The sequence below is a fragment of the Vombatus ursinus genome, unplaced genomic scaffold (genome assembly GCF_900497805.2).
Source record: "Vombatus ursinus unplaced genomic scaffold, bare-nosed wombat genome assembly UNPS02014935.1, whole genome shotgun sequence".
NCBI classification, from domain to species: Eukaryota; Metazoa; Chordata; class Mammalia; order Diprotodontia; family Vombatidae; genus Vombatus; species Vombatus ursinus.
This window is the reverse complement of record NW_020954713.1, coordinates 3541801-3557642: the sequence shown is the minus strand read 5'-3', so window position 1 is coordinate 3557642 and position 15842 is coordinate 3541801.

The following is a 15842-nucleotide window of genomic DNA, read 5'->3' as shown; positions in this document are numbered from 1 at the left end:
CCTGGGTTTACTCCATCTTCTTCAACTAGACCAGCTCCATTTGAGAAAGGGAGAGATAAGTATCAGCCTCCATGGGGCTCACCAGCAAAGTGAGTCACCCCTGGGGTTCCGCTTCTGCTGGGCTGATGTTGGGACCCTCCCTAGCCCATTGCTTCTGCCAGTCACCATGAGGCTTAAGGCATGTCCATCAACAAGCCTTTATTAAGTGCTTACCATGCGCCAGGCAGTGAAATATGTTGGAGGGGAGGAGATGACTACAAAGCTAAGCAAAAATAGGACCCCTATCCTTGAGGAACTCACAGTCTAACGGGGGAGACATGGAGACAACTAGATATGTACAAGATATGTACAGTATGAAGAGAGATAATCTCAGAGTGATGGAAGGGACCAGGAAAAGCCTGTTGTAGAAGAGAGACTTTGAGCTGAGTCTTCAGGAAAGCCTCCCAGGAAACTCAGGTGAGGGATGGAGGGAGGGAGGGGAGCATTGCAGGCATGGGCATTGTTGTTCCTGTCTGTCCTTTGTTCTGGAAGAGGACCATGACATCAGGGAGGTGACGCCATGACGCGAAAGTGAACTGGATTTAAGTGAGGCAGGGCTGGTGCAAAGTCACCAGCCTCACTTTCTCCTCCAGAGCCATCTGGGTCCGGTGGCCAGATATAGATCAGGACGACCTGAGATGGAACGCAGGCATGGGGGACCAGCCTGTAGGAAGGCATACAGTCACAGGATGGGAGGTGAAGCAGAGTGGCCCAGGAACAGCAAGAGGCTGGTGGTTCGGGATAAAGTGTTAGAAGCCTGGAAAGGTAAGAAGGAGCTAGGAGGGGAAGGGCTTTAAAAACACACAAAGCATTTTATTTTTGATCTTGAAGGCACCAGGGAGATACTGAGGGCAGCTCGGTGGTACATTGGATGGAGTACCAGGCTTATAGTCAAGACTCAATTTCCTAAGTTCAAATCCAGCCTCAGACACTTACTAGCTGTATGACCCTGGGTAAGTCACTTAACCCTGTTTGCCTCAGTTTCTTCATCTGTCAAATGAGCTGGAGAAGGAAATGGCAAACCACTCTAGTATCTCTGCCAAGAAAACCCCAGAAGGGGTCACAAAGAGTTGGACACGACTGAAATGACTAAATAACAAAAAGGGAAATACTGAAATTTATTGAGCGTGGCACAGGAGATGCAAGGTCATCCTGAGATTCCCCTCTCAGGGGCTCATTTCTGGGTCTGCCTGAGAGACATAGCTGCCAGAGAGCTGGAGCCCACCTGGGTGTGAATTTCAGCTGGGCAACTTACTTGTTATGTAAGCCCAGGCAAGTTACCTACCTGTAAGGAGAGAGGGAAGAATCGAAAAAGTCATAAGAAGACTATTTTTTTTAAAACTTAATGATTGAGGCTCTACCTAAGTTGCAGAGCCTAGAAGTGAACCCTTGCCTTCTGAGCCCATGGCCTCTCTGCTTGCCCCTATGCCAGGCACCTGCCTCCTGTGGAACCTGTGAGTTACTAGATTTCCCTGTGGACAGAGTGGAAAGGGAAAGCTCTGGGAGACCAGGGTTGAGCTCAGGTGCCAGGCTGGTCAAAACAATAGAGAAATACTTACGTTAGTCTGACCACCCACAACCGTGGGGGCAGGGACTGACAGCCTGCAGTAAGCCCAAGAGACTTCTCTTGCCCAGAGCGGGGAACACAGGAGAACACAGGCAGATGATGTCAGCCTCCCCAAAGGCTGGTTGAAAACCAGCCATGAACAAAGGGCTCTCAAACCACCCTGGGGTCAGGGGGAGGGAGGGGAAGCATGCCTGAGATCTTCAGTCACCTACTGTCCCACCCTACTCCTCCATTTCTCTGGCCCTGGGCTCTAAAAGCCCGTGGGCTTGACCATGGGGAGTTTCAAATAACTGTAGGCATGTTAATGAACATGTGAGTGAATTCATGAGTGGGTATGTATGTAAGAATGAGTCTGTGTTTATTTGTTCAGAGTAAATCTTCAGATGGGTTAGCCATAGGGTTATAGATTTAAAGTTGAATAGATGAATGAGAAAAATGTATTTTTCAGTATAGTATGTGCCTGGTACTGTACTAAATGTCAAGGATCTAAAAACAATTAATCAAGACAGTCACAGCCTGCAGGGAACTTCCATTCTAATGAGGAAAAGAACACACAAGGAGGAGGCAGGAAAATGGAGGCAGGGTACACCCAAAGGCATGGTTTTTGAAATTAGATGAAAATTCTCTTGGAGATGGGGTTTCAGGCATGATAAGGTAGAAACTCAACTATGAGAGTGCAGGGTCCCAGGGAAAAAAATCCAGATTGAATAGACAGGGAGGGGGTAAGGAAGGCAGCTAGAATATAGATAATATATGGCTTAGAAACAGGCCACTTCCCAGTCGACCTCAGAGGCCGTGTAATCTAATTCCCTCATTTTGCAGATGAGGAAACTGAGGCCCAGAGAAGCTGAAGTGATTTGTCTACTGTCCACAGCTCAGTAAATGTCAGAGCCAGGAATTCAAAACCAGGTCTTCCAGGTTCAAATCCAGAGCTCTTTACCATAGGACCATGACGGTGGTATCTGTACGAATGTGTGTATACCCGTATATTTCTGCACATAAAAGTGAATGGATGTGAGTATGTGTATGTAAATATGTAAAGGCATGATTATATTTGTGTATATGTATATATGTACATGATGCCCGGTAATCAAGGGAGAAATGGCAACTGCAGCTCTCTCTCTCTCTCTCTCTCTCTCTCTCACACACACACACACACACACACACACACACACACACCATTTGGCCTCCCTGCCATGAGGAGGACACAGAATGCCCAGACAGACTTCCCAACATTGAGGAGGTGGCAGGAGGGCAGCCCTCCTGAACTCACTGCCAGGGACAGGCTGTGTGTGAGAGATCGGATGTCCCAAGGAGAGTGGGCTCATTGCAGATGCCTGCCACCCCCTCACTGGACTCATATGGACACACCCTCATTCCATGCCTGGGTTCCACACCTCAGCAGCTTTCCCCCTCCACCACAGCCTGCCTTCCTCTCCTCCCCAGCCCGTCATCCCAGGCTTTGATAGCCTCCCTCTGTATCCAGTTCCTAGTCCCCCGTGCCTCTCTCTCCTCCCAATCTTGGCTCTACCTCATCCCGACCTCCAATATGTCCCATCCAGACATCCCTGCCAAGCAGAAGTCCCACTACAATTGGGGCTATATCTGCACGCCCTGGCTGGAATGCCTTTTTTCCCCATTGAATATGATGACTTTATTGATGGTATACAACACAAGTCTATGCTTCTCCCCCCTACTACAGGGGTGCTTTGGGGTAAGGACTGTGAATGGGCCGTGGGATCCTCAGTATAGGGAAACAGGTTAGAGATATGGACTCCCCAGGGGAAGAATTCCTCCTTTGGCCGGCGATGAAGAATTTACTTTTTCCAATTTACTCCTTGGAGGTCACATAGACCATCAGGTCTACTACGCACTTGCTATAACCATATTCATTGTCATACCAGGAAGAGCTTGAAAAAATGGTCATTTAGGGCAATACTAACTCTTCCTTCACTCCATCCCATTCCTGACCCATTCCCACCCCATCCTTGTCCCATCTCGTCCCTCATCCCCATCCTACCCCTACCCTATCCATGACCTTTATCTGTTCCTATCCTCTCCCCACTTTTGACCCAAGCCCTTCCTCAACCCATCCCCATCCCCACCCCCACACCGTCTCTGTTCTATCTCTGACCCCATCCCTCCCCTCAATCCTGACCAGTTTCTTCCCCATCCCTCCCCAGCCAGTCTTCCTCTCTGCCCCATTGCCATGCCCTCTCTTCCCCATTCCAGTTCATCTGTGCCCCAACCCTGCCCCATACCAGCCCCAGGCTCCATGCTGGCCAGTTGGATTTTGTCCTATCCTCAAGCCCCTAGCCTACACCAGATTGAGGCCCAGTTTGGACACTTGGTAGAAGCCATGCATAAACACATGGGCAGCTCCTAGCTAAGGCACCTAAAGATACCTTTCTAAGGCCCTGGAAGCCCATAACAGGCTATCATTGGGTTCTGGACACCCCATGGTCAATGATGAGTGACGTCAAACAGTAAGCATGCATTAAGTGCTTACTGTATGCCAGGCTCTATGCTAAAAGCTAGGAATAGAATGAAAAATAAAACATGGTACTGACCTCAAGGAGCTTATATTCTAACATGAGAGGAAACATGTAAAAACTAGGTACATACAAGATATATACAGTAGTAATGGGAAGTGATCCCAGAGGGAGGGTACTTGGGGGGAGGGGGGGAGAGAAGCCTCCTGTTGAAGGTGAAATGTGAGTTGAGTCTTAAAAGAAACCAGAGAAGCCAGGAGGCAGAGATTGGAAGGGAACATTCCAGGCACAGGGGATAGCCTGGCAGGGAAGTGAGTTAGGAGTTATCCTGTGAAAGGAATCTCAGGTCAGCCCAAGTGGCTGGATCACAGAGCACATGTAGGGAAGTAAAGGCTGGACATTTAAGAGAGGCCCAAGATGAGAAGGGCTGTGAAAGCCAAGCAAAGCATTCTGTATTTGATTCTGGAGGTAAAGACAGCTTCTTGGTGGGGGGGAGGGCTAAGTGACCTGGTCAGACCAGCACATTCCAGAGACCACCTTGGCAGATGAGTAGGGAGAGGTCGAGGTAAAGAACCTGTCCAGGCTATCACAATCAAGGCATTTGGAGATGAAAGTGTGGGGAAGGTAGGGTAGGAAAGCCTCCTTCTCTGAGGTCACTGGCTAAGTGGCCACACTGAGCTCGAACCAGCCTGCCTGGGGCACCTTTGTTCCTCTGTCTCTTAGTAAGAGGTACTGACAGTACCTCTTTTTCTCCAATTAACCCCCCAGGCCCCAGGGACAGGAGAACACTGTTTTGTTGTTGTTGTTCAATCGTGGCTTACTTTTTGTGACCCCATTTGGGGTTTTACTGGCAAAGATACTGGAGTGGTTTGCCATTTCCTTCTTCGGCTTATTTTACAAATGAGGAAACTGAGGCACATGGGGTTAAGTGACTTGCCCAGGGTCACACAGCTAGTAATATTTGAGATTTTAACTCTGAAAGATGAGTTTTCCTGACTCCAGACCTGGAACTCTATCCACTGTGCTACCTAGTTGCCTGGACAGGAGAATGGGACTCAGCTAAATCCTTCAGACTGACTGAAGGTGGAGAGGGGCTTGAGGCCACATTCTTTCCCATGAGTTAATCTCTTTCTGCCTAAGGGACCGAGGTCCAGTCTTGTGTGGAGGAGAGCTGGGGACATGGGGACCCTCTACCTCAGTCTCTCCAGCCAACACAGCCTTATGGGTTGAGACCTCTCTTTCCTCTTGGAATGGAAGAGACAGAGCTAGCTAGACAATCTCTCAGATCTCTTCTAGCCCTAGGTGCTACTAAGAGACCTTGAGAGGTTGGCCCAGGTCATGCAGATGGTGAATAGCAGAACCAAGATCATGACTCAAGTCTCTTGGCTATGCCTCATTCAGGTTCAGACTCATTCTCAAGACCAGCCCACCCTGGAAGTGCTAACAATTGGAGCCCTGCCATCTCCAGGGCGGGGGCGGAGGGCAAGAAGCCAAAGGCACCAAGGCTTCCACACTTAAGGGTGAGGAGATGGGAAAGGAGCACTGAAGGAAGGCAGAGAAGGTTCAGCCAGACAGGGAGGAGATACCCAAACTCATCCCTGTCTCTGACATGGGAGACACCTATGCTTGCCTTTGAAGCGGGGGGAAGGGGAGCCAACAAGCATTTATTAAATGCTTACTGTGTGTTAGGGACTGAGCTAAGCACTGGGAATACAAAGGAAGGAGGAGGAGGAGGAGAAAAAGAAGAAGGAGAAGGAGGAGGAGAAAAAGAAGGAGAAGGAAAAGAAGGAGGAGGAGAAAAAGAAGAAGGAGAAGGAGAAGAAAGAAGAGGAGAAAAAGAAGGAGAAGGAAAAGAAGGAGAAGGAGGAGAAGGAGGAGGAAAAAGAAAAGGAGAAGAAAGAAGGAGGAGAAGAATGAAAAAGAAGAAGAAGAAAGAAGAAGAAGTTTTCACCCAATTACAAATAGAGACACAACCAGGGGGTCATTTTCTTCTGATCCTATCCCAGCACCAGTGTTTCTAGCTCCAACCTAGAACAATCCACTAGCTACCTCAGACTTCTCCCCAGACTCTGTCTGAGCCATCAGAGGAGACAGAGATGGTTAAGAGAGGCCAGGACCAGACACTGTTTCCTGCCCAGGTAGGAAGAGAGAGTAGACTCCTTTCCCAGTTGTGTATGATGATAGCCTGGGAGCTAAGGAGACATCAGAGTCCTGACAAAGTCTGGGCTCTGAATTATAGTCAGGAACATCACCACTAGATAGTAACCTTAATGGATTTCAGAACAATTGTCAGAGGAAAGGTAAGGGCTCAGAGATCTCCTGGGTTGGGTAGCACAGGGGACACTGAGGCAGAGGTAGGGAATTACTTGGGGGGAGTAGGAGATCTGGATAGACAGTTCTGTGCATTTTGACCTAAAAGAAATGCTAAATGAGTTATGAAATCAGATGCAAATAATGAATTCCTCCCTCTTATTCAAAATAAAATTCATTTCAAATCTTCCCAAATGCTCAAGGACCTCAGTTTCCTCCTCAGTAGAAAGGGAAGAGGTATTTACCTCCAGTTTTTCCCCTCTCCACTCTACTTTTACCAGACCCTAAGGACCACCTGACCTTTCCATCTTCTATAAGCCAAGCAAGCATGAACAGCAGCCCTCCTTTATGTCTTGTCCACACCCCATAAGAGTGTAAGCTCCAGGAGGGCAAGGACTGTCTCAATTTTGTATTTTCATTCTCAATTCTCAGCACACAGTAAGCGCTTAATAAATGCATTTCCAATGGATATTCCTAAAGCACAGGTCTGTTTTCACTTGTTTTCAGGTTTTTTTTCAGTGTATTGATCAGTTATGCTATTTTTTCTCACTTCTTTTTCTTTCTTGTTGTCTTAAAAATGCAATTTGTTATATGGCTCCCTGGGAGGGGGAAGGGTAGGAACACTTGAAGAAATTGTGATTTTTTTTTATTAAGTCTTACTTAATCTTACATCCCCCTGCTCAAGATTCCTTGGCTCCTTGGATAAAATACAAACTCTTCTGTTTGGCTTCTAAAAACCGCTTCACAACCTGACCCCTGTCTATCCATCAAGAATGACCACATTTCTTGCTGTTCCTCTGACATGATGTTCCATTTCTCACCTCCTATGCCTGCACTGCACTTTCCTGACCTCTGCTTCTTGGAGTTCCTATACCCGTTCAAGGTTCTGCTCAAGGACCAATCTCTACATACATCTTTTCTTGAGCCCCTCTCTCCCCCTCCAATGTTAGTGCTTCCTATCTCTGACAAAATTACTTTATATTTCCTTAGGATAATAGATCTAGAATTAAAGGGACCTTAGAGGTCATCCAATCCAACCCCTCATTTTACAAATGAGGCTCAGAAAGGTCATACAAATATTAAGTAATAGTAGAGATGAGATTTGAACACAGACCCCAAGTTCTCTCAACACATCTCTCTTGCTTGTGGGTAATCCAAATGAGATCGCACTCCTGCCGCCTCCTCGATGCCTCCACATATGTGTTGTTTGCTCCTAGCAGAACGTAAGCTCCCCGAGGGCAGGAGCTTTTTTTTTGTTTGGATTCCTGATATGTCTCACATGGTAAGACTTAATAAAACCTTGTCAAAATTGAATTCAATTGAATAGGATTCCAGGCTTGTGCATTACACCTGTTTTCAGATTTTTTTTCAGTGTATTGATCACTTATGCTATTTTTTCCCGCTTCATTTTCTTTCTTTTTGTCTTAAAAATTCAATTTGTTATATGGCTCCCTGGGAGGGGGAAGGGTAGGAATGCTTGAAGAAATTGTGATTTTTTTTAAAAAAGACATCAATAAAAATTTCTTTTTAATAAAAATCGAGTGTGATTCAGGAGAGTTTTGACCTGTTAGTCAGGAGACCTAGGTTTCATCCCTATTAAATTTTATTTTTTAAAAATTCAACCCATCCTCCTAACCTAAGCTTTTGAGTTCCTAACTCATTTCTCCTCTCTTGGCTTCAGTTTCCTCCATAGAGATATGTGTGTGTGCACATGTACATGTGTGTGTGTGTGTGTGTGTGTGTGTGTTTATCTAGTCTTGTGGTTAACTATAGGAGACACCAAGACATCTAGGCCAATGGTGGGGAACCTGTGGCCTGGAGGTCACATGTGGCCCTCTAGGTCCTCAAGTGTGGCCCTTTGACTGAATCCAAACTTCACAGAATCCAAATCACAAATCCAAAAAGGACTTGTTCTATGAAGTTTGGATTCAGTCAAAGGGCCACACTTGAGGACCTAGTGGGCCATATGTGCCCTGCAGGCCACAGGATCCCCACCCCTGATCTAGGCAATCTGGGGTCTTTTAGTCTAAGTGGGAAGTTTTGGCATCAATTCCTAACAATCTGAGCTATCCAAAAGTGGCATGAGCTGCCCTGAGGTCCCCCCTGACATCCAGTAAAGGTAGATGACCATTTGTGTGGGATATTGTCCAGGAGGATATTCGCGGGGTGGTAGTTTGGCCTGGATGACATCTGTGAACCAGCTGTGAGGTTCTGCAATCTTGGACCAGGGTCTTAGGACTTAGATCTGTTACTTCCCTTCTCTAGGTCTCAATTTCTTCATTTGCAAAATGAATTTGGACCAGATGTTAGGCAAGAAGAAAAGCCCTGTGCTGCTTGCTGGTCAGGAAGCCTGGGTTCCTAACACAGTCACTGACTAGTTATGTGACCTCTGGATGAAGCCTTTCTGGCTCCCCAGCTCTGCGTGCACTCTGTCCCAATACAACTTTCTCTTAGAGGCAGCTAGATGACTTAAGTGGATAGAGCGCTGGGCCTGGAGTCAGGAAAATTTGAGTTAAAATCCAGCCTTATACATGTTTACCTGGCAGGTCACTCAGCCTCTGGCTTTGCCTTAGTTTCCTCACCTGTAAAATAGGAATAATAATAGCACTCGATACCCAGGGTTGTAGAGGATAATAATTGTAAAGCACTTTGCAAACCTTAAAGTACTATATAAACATTAGTTATTATTATTATTTGGCAGCTAGGTGGCTCATTGGATGGAGTGCCAGGCATTCTATAAGTCAAGAAGACTCATCTTCCTGAGTTCAAATCTAGCTGTGTGACCCTGAGCAAGTCACTTCACCCTGTTTGCCTCAGTTTCCTCATCTGTAAAATGAGCTGGAGAAGGAAATGGCAAACCATTCCAGTATCTTTGCCAAGAAAACCCCAAATGGGGTCACAAAGAGTCAGACTTAACTGAACAACAACAAAATCACCTGTTTTACCTTGCAGAAGAATGGGCAGCCACAAACACTTTTTGATCTGAAGCCAACATGAATTTCATACATTGACCTTCACAGATGGTGAAATAGACACAGAGACCAGAGCACAGACGACACTTACCCACCCAGACACCCATAATGGAGGCTGAGGGTCTCATTAAGCAAACTAAGAGTCAGATATAACTGAACAGCAACAATTATTATTATTCATTTTATATGGATTCTATTTATGCTTAATGGACCAGATGCATCAATTGGTAAAGAAATATATTTAATAATAAATATATTATTTCTCTTATCTGTATACATTCACTTTAAATATAAATAATTACAAGCAGATATTATCATTTTAGTTTAAAATAAAAACTTTTCATCCTACTATCAATCGACACAGCATGGTCTTTAAAAATCTTCTTAAATTCTTGTCCTTCCAATGTTAAATATGCCAGCATTGTCCCCTCCAAGAAAATACAGGTTCTTTGAAGGCATGGTTTATTTCATTTTTGTCCTTGTATGGCTAGTGCTCAGCACAGTGCCTCATATACAGTAGGAGCTTAATAAATGCTTGTTGACTGACATTCCTCTCTTTGAGCCTCCTTTTCCCCATCCACAAAAGTGTCAAGCTCATTAGTTTATAAGGTCCCATATGGCGTTGCCATTCCATAAGCTGATGATTCTGTAACTTGTCTCAACTCTTCCCCCGGCAGCTAGCAGGTAGAGAGGACAGAGAACTGAGTCTGAAGTCAGACAGACTTGATTTCAAATCCTGCCTCAGACACTAGCTTGTGTAGCCATGAGCAAGTCACTTAACTGTTTTCTGCCTCAATTTCCTCAACTGCAAAATGGGGATAAGTTATTTATCCTCACCTGTCTGCCTCAGTTTCCTCAATTGTAAGATGAAGATAAGTTATTTATCCTCATTGCCTGCTTCAGTTTCCTCAATTGTAAGATAAAGGTAAGTTATTTATCCTCAGCTGTCTGCCTCAGTTTCCTCAATTGTAAGATGAAGGTAAGTTATTTATCCTCATCTGTCTGCCTCAGTTTCCTCAATTGTAAGATGAAGATAAGTTATTTATCCTCACCTGTTTGCCTCAGTTTCCTCAGCTGTAAAATAGGTATAAGTTATTTAACCCTCACAGGGTTGTTGAGAGGATCAAATGAGATAATATTTGTAAAACACTTAGCACACTGCCTGGCACATGTAGTAGACACTATATAAATACTTAGTGCCTCCTCCTCCTCCCTGCACATTTTTTAGTAAAGATAACAGGGGTCTTCTTCCACTTTTCTGGAGGTATCTGCCAGTGACTCAAGGGAGCAATTTGGTTTTAATCTCTGCGAAAAATCACTGACGCTTCAGCAAGATTAATGTGGAAGGAAGCCCTCCTGTGAAGTTTCAAACACAATCTCTGGGAACCCTGAGGCTTTGGAAATTGTGTGCTTGATAATGATGACATTTTCTCAAAGATACTCCTTGTCAAGAACTTGGGACACCATATGTAAGATTATATATATCTTATATTTAATGTAGGACACATTTATATGATATACACATATATACATATGTGTGTATATATACTTGTATGTTACAGATATATGTGTGCGTAACACGTGTGTTTATACATGTATTATGGAAATGTAAAGATGACACTGGCCAATAAGGGTTCAGTCCTGGGATACCTGGATATTTGTTAAGCTGGCTTCTGGGTTTGAGTAGCAGGGCTCACCAAACATCCATATGCTTCTTTAAACTGAGACCTTAGTGGCCAATCCCCCTTTACATCTGCATTTGCCTATGTAGTGGGTACAAAGTCAGCCTCAGAGCCAGAAAGACCTCCCTTCAAGTCCCATCTCTGATACACAGCGTCTGGGTGACTCTGAGGGAGTCACTTAGCCTCAGAGTGCTCCAGGTGCCTCTCTAAGGCTTGAACTTACAGAGAAGATATTGACCTGCACTGGAAGAGGGATTCTCCACACCTGAAAAGTTCTCTATGCCAAAAAACCACAGGTCCAGCCCCTATCCCTGATTCCTATGATTACAATATAGACGTCTTGTTTATGGGAAATCCAAAAGGGATCAGAGTCCACTCTTCACCCCAGCCAAGACTCAGCTAATGACAAATCTAAGTTGATGTCTCTCTTCTCTTTAAAGGAATCAAATTCTCTTTCCAAATCTCTACCTGGACTGGCATTAATCATTCAGAAAGGGTTAGACAGTATCTCTCTCTCTCTTCCTGTTTCTTTCTCCTAGGACCTAGCAGGAACCAGAGTGGGTCTGGCAGTGAGCACCCTACCAGTTCTGAGTACTACTGTCTTACAGCCATAGGCTACCAGAGTCTCCAGGGGACAGGGGCAGGGAAATAAACACCCAGAAGTCAGTTATACCATTCAACCATGACTACAGAGGGGCTTCCTACCTCATGGTGTATACAAGCAAGATGAAGGAACTCTTGTCCAGCTTCTCTCCCCAACAAACCTCCAAGGCCAGATTCAAATAAATATCACCAAACTGGTGAACCCTGGGAGAGAATCTATTTGCCGTTTCTAGAGTCTGAAGTATCTATGGCAACGCACTCAGCCCAGGAACCAAGGGGTTAGATTCTATAAAGAGTACTTCCCAAAAGCAAATTCAATTTTCTTATTCCCTTTCAGTATAAAATTGAGATCATGGGTTCATAGATCTAGCAGAAAGAGAGACCTCAAAGGTCATCCAGTACAATATCCCCATTTTTCACATGACCGAACTGGGGCCCAGAGAGATCAAGTGATTTGTTCAAAGTCACACAGGTAGTAAGTCATGATGTCAACCCAACTGTCTCTGGGTTCAAACCCAATTCCTTTGACTCTAGACCCGGGATTCTTCTTCCTATGCCACTCAGAGTAGAAAACCCCTCAATTCCCTAAATTGAAAACATTTAGTAAAGAAAGGATTAGAAGGATCACTGGCCATTATAGAAACCCTGAAGTAATAGGTCTGTGAAAGATCTGGCCCCAACCAGCAGCCTTATTCTCACCTGGAGCAGCAGCTAATAGGGCCTCTTTTTGGCATCATCCACTTATACCATACACCGAAATTACAGAAACCTTCTCCCTGTTGTAGTCACACTGGCTCATAATCATCATCATCATCATCACCATCATCATCATGCTTCTGTTAACACCTTAAGGTTTACAAAGTGTTTTCCTCATAGCAACACTGTGAGGTAGACATTGAAAGTGTCACTGTGCTCACTTTGCAGATAAAGAAACTGAGTCATCCAGAGCCAAACAGCTAGTCAGTGCCAGGACCAGGATTCAAACCCAGGAAGAACATTGGATCTATGCTGGTGAGTGTCCAGAAAAGGGCAACTAGGATGGTAAAGGTGGGGTGGAATGGGAGTAGGAAGAGGGGGAGGAGCATTTGTTAATTACCTACCATGTGCCAGGCACTGCTTAAGTTCATAAATATCAATCCAATGAACGGGAGATGGTTAGCCTGGAGACCAGAAGGCTTGAGGTGGGGATGGAGGGTACATAACAGCTGTCTTCAAGTATCTGAAGGGTTGTCACATGGACGAGGGATTAATCTTGTTTGGTTTGGCCCTAGGAAGCAGAGTTGGTATATAGGTAAAGCAAATTTAGTCTTGATATAAGGTCAGACTTCCTAAGTACCACTATAGTTACCCCAAAGTTGGGGTTGCCCCTGTAGACTTAGCAGCTCTTCCATCACTAGAGAAACCCAAGCAGAGATTGGATGGCCACTCATCTTGGATTTTGTAGAGGGGAATCTCATTCAATGCCCTCTGAGCATCCCTCCCAACTCTGATTCTGAGATTCTGCAAAGCGTTTGCCGGGCGCCATTGTGGGACGAATCTTCCAGATGCTGGGAGGGTGGGAAGAGAGGAGTCATGGTGCACTTCTTGGAGCCTGCAGCAGATGAATACAGGATAAAGATTCACACCTGCTCCGCCAAGGAGATGGAGCCAATTCTGATGACGCCCGAATCCAGCTTCTCTTCCCTATCCTGAGAAGGAGGTAAGGAGATTATTCTTGCCATGAAATGTACATAAATTACCCAACAGTAGACTCTGTCGAGGTGGAGGGGGCGGGTAGAGCTGAGCAGGCCCTTCTACCTCTCTCCTTGTGGGATTCATTCAGCTGGAAACTTTGTTCAGCACTTTCTAAAACCAGAAAAGAAAATCAATATATTTTCCTGGCAAACTAGCAGGTTGGAGGCGTTGAAGCCGTGTGAGTGACTGTAGCAATAACCATTTCTTATTTTCTAATCAAGCAAGCAATTTTCTGTCACATTTTATTGAAGCTTCCGATCATCAGCAGCACATGAGGTTTCCACTGGAACAGCCTGGGCTCAAAGAGTCCCCAACCCCAGCACGGGTCCTGTGGCTGCTGGGCTGGTGGGCTGGCAGCCTCGCAGCCCTATCATTAGCTCCCGGCCAGAGGTGAAGGTCTCTTAGCTCTTCCACTCTCAAAATCAACCCTTGCTTTCCCCCCCAATTAGATGATAATTCTGCGCCCTTGGGTGACAACTTAGGAAGAGGATTATTTTCTAACCATGGGAACCTGTCATTTCCATACTACTAAATCAATTGGAGAAGCTTGAAGTCCCCCAAGCTATTGCTTCAGGATTGACTCCAGCATGTGCTTTCACCTAATTCTACCGGAGGAGGGGACGAGTAGACAGATCCCCGCCTGCAAGGTCATGGTGGACAGAGTCTACTGTTGGGTAAGAGAAGAACAAGGATGTGTGTCCTACCAGCTTTATCCCTTCCACACGTATCCCCCATGACCAGCTCTCTGTCCTACAGACATTGTCATGGGGGAACCATGAAGGCCAGATATTGTCACTCATGGACAGCTTCCAGTCATCCCCATAATTACTTCCATTCTATTTCACAAAAATGTATTAAGCCCCTGCCATATGCATCAGAGCAGCCTGGCTTAGTGGGTAAAGAGCCTTATCTCAGAGTCAGGGAGACCTGAGCTGAAGTCCCATCTCAGATATATTGTCTTAGACACATACTGATTGTGTGACCCTGGGAAAGTCACCTAGCCTCTAAGGGCCCCTGGCATTTCCCTGACACTAAAAGTCATTGAACACTTATGGATCTGAAGTGAGCAGAACAAGGACGTTGTTATACACAGTAACAGCAATATTATACAATGGTCAACTGTGAATGACTCTGGTCAAGACAATGATCTAAAACAATTCCAAAGGACCGATAATGAAAAATGCTATCCGACTCCAAAGACAGAACCAACTCATCATCCTTCCTTCACTTGAACACTTTTAAGTGATGAGAAGCTCACTACCTTTCAGAGTTCCATTTTCAAAAATCTCCTGCTATAGAGTGGTTCTTTCCAATATAGACCTGAAATCTAGCTTCCTATAACTGCCTGGCATTGCTCCAAGGCCTGCCCCCTAAAGTAAAGCAGAACCAATCTACTCCCTCTTCCATGTTGATTGGCCTCCACTACATGTCCATTTCACTTTGACAACCATTTTGTTTAAGTCTGCCTGGGAGAATATAAGCTCCTTGATGTCTGGATTTGCTCCATTTTGGTCTCCATACTCCCAGCATCTAGCACATAGTAGGTACTTAAATGCTTGTTGAACAGATGAATGAATGAATGAAGTTCCTACCATCTACAGGCCCTGAAGGAGATAAGAAACGAGATGAGGTCTCTGCTACCCTCTTATACTTCACAAAGGATAGTAGATGGATAAGTCTGTAATATAGAACATGCGGTCAATATGTCAGAAAGGTGCAGAGTGGGGGTCTGGGGGAATGGTCATTAGTGAGAGGAGAGATCAGGGAAAGCTTCTACTAGGAGTCCCCTGTCTGGTCCCATATAGACTTTTCTTATCCTTTGCATCTTTAGCCAGCCTGGATCACGTAGGTAGGATGTTCCTGGGGGGGGAGACACTGTCATAGGCAAACCACTGGGGCAGATGTTGGTGTGAGGACATGATAGAGGGCCAACATTCTCACATGTCTGCACCATGAGGGGTAGACATTCTCAAAGGGCACCATGGCAGGCAGACACAAGGTCACCAAGGGAGCTGAACACAGTCACAGGAGCTCCATGAAGGACAGGTACCATCATAAGGGAAACATAGAGGCAGACATTCTCAAGGAGCACCATAACTTGCTGGGTCACCACAGGGGTTAGACATTGTCAAGGGGCTAGACACTCTCCCAAGGGCTCCATGTGGAGCAGACCCTCACATAAGGGCTCCATGAAGGGGCAGACATTGTCACAGGAGCACCATGGGTGACAAATACCATGACAACAACACCATGAAGGGGCAGACATTGTCACAGGAGCGCCATGGGGGTAGTGTTACAAAATACCGTGGTGCAGATGCCATCACAAGGGAACTGTGGGGGCAGATAGTATCACAAGAACACAACTATTTTCCAAAGTAAAATCCTGCTGTATTTCCCCATGAGCTCACCAAAGGTTCCTCCTCCCAGCCACAAGGCACTCACA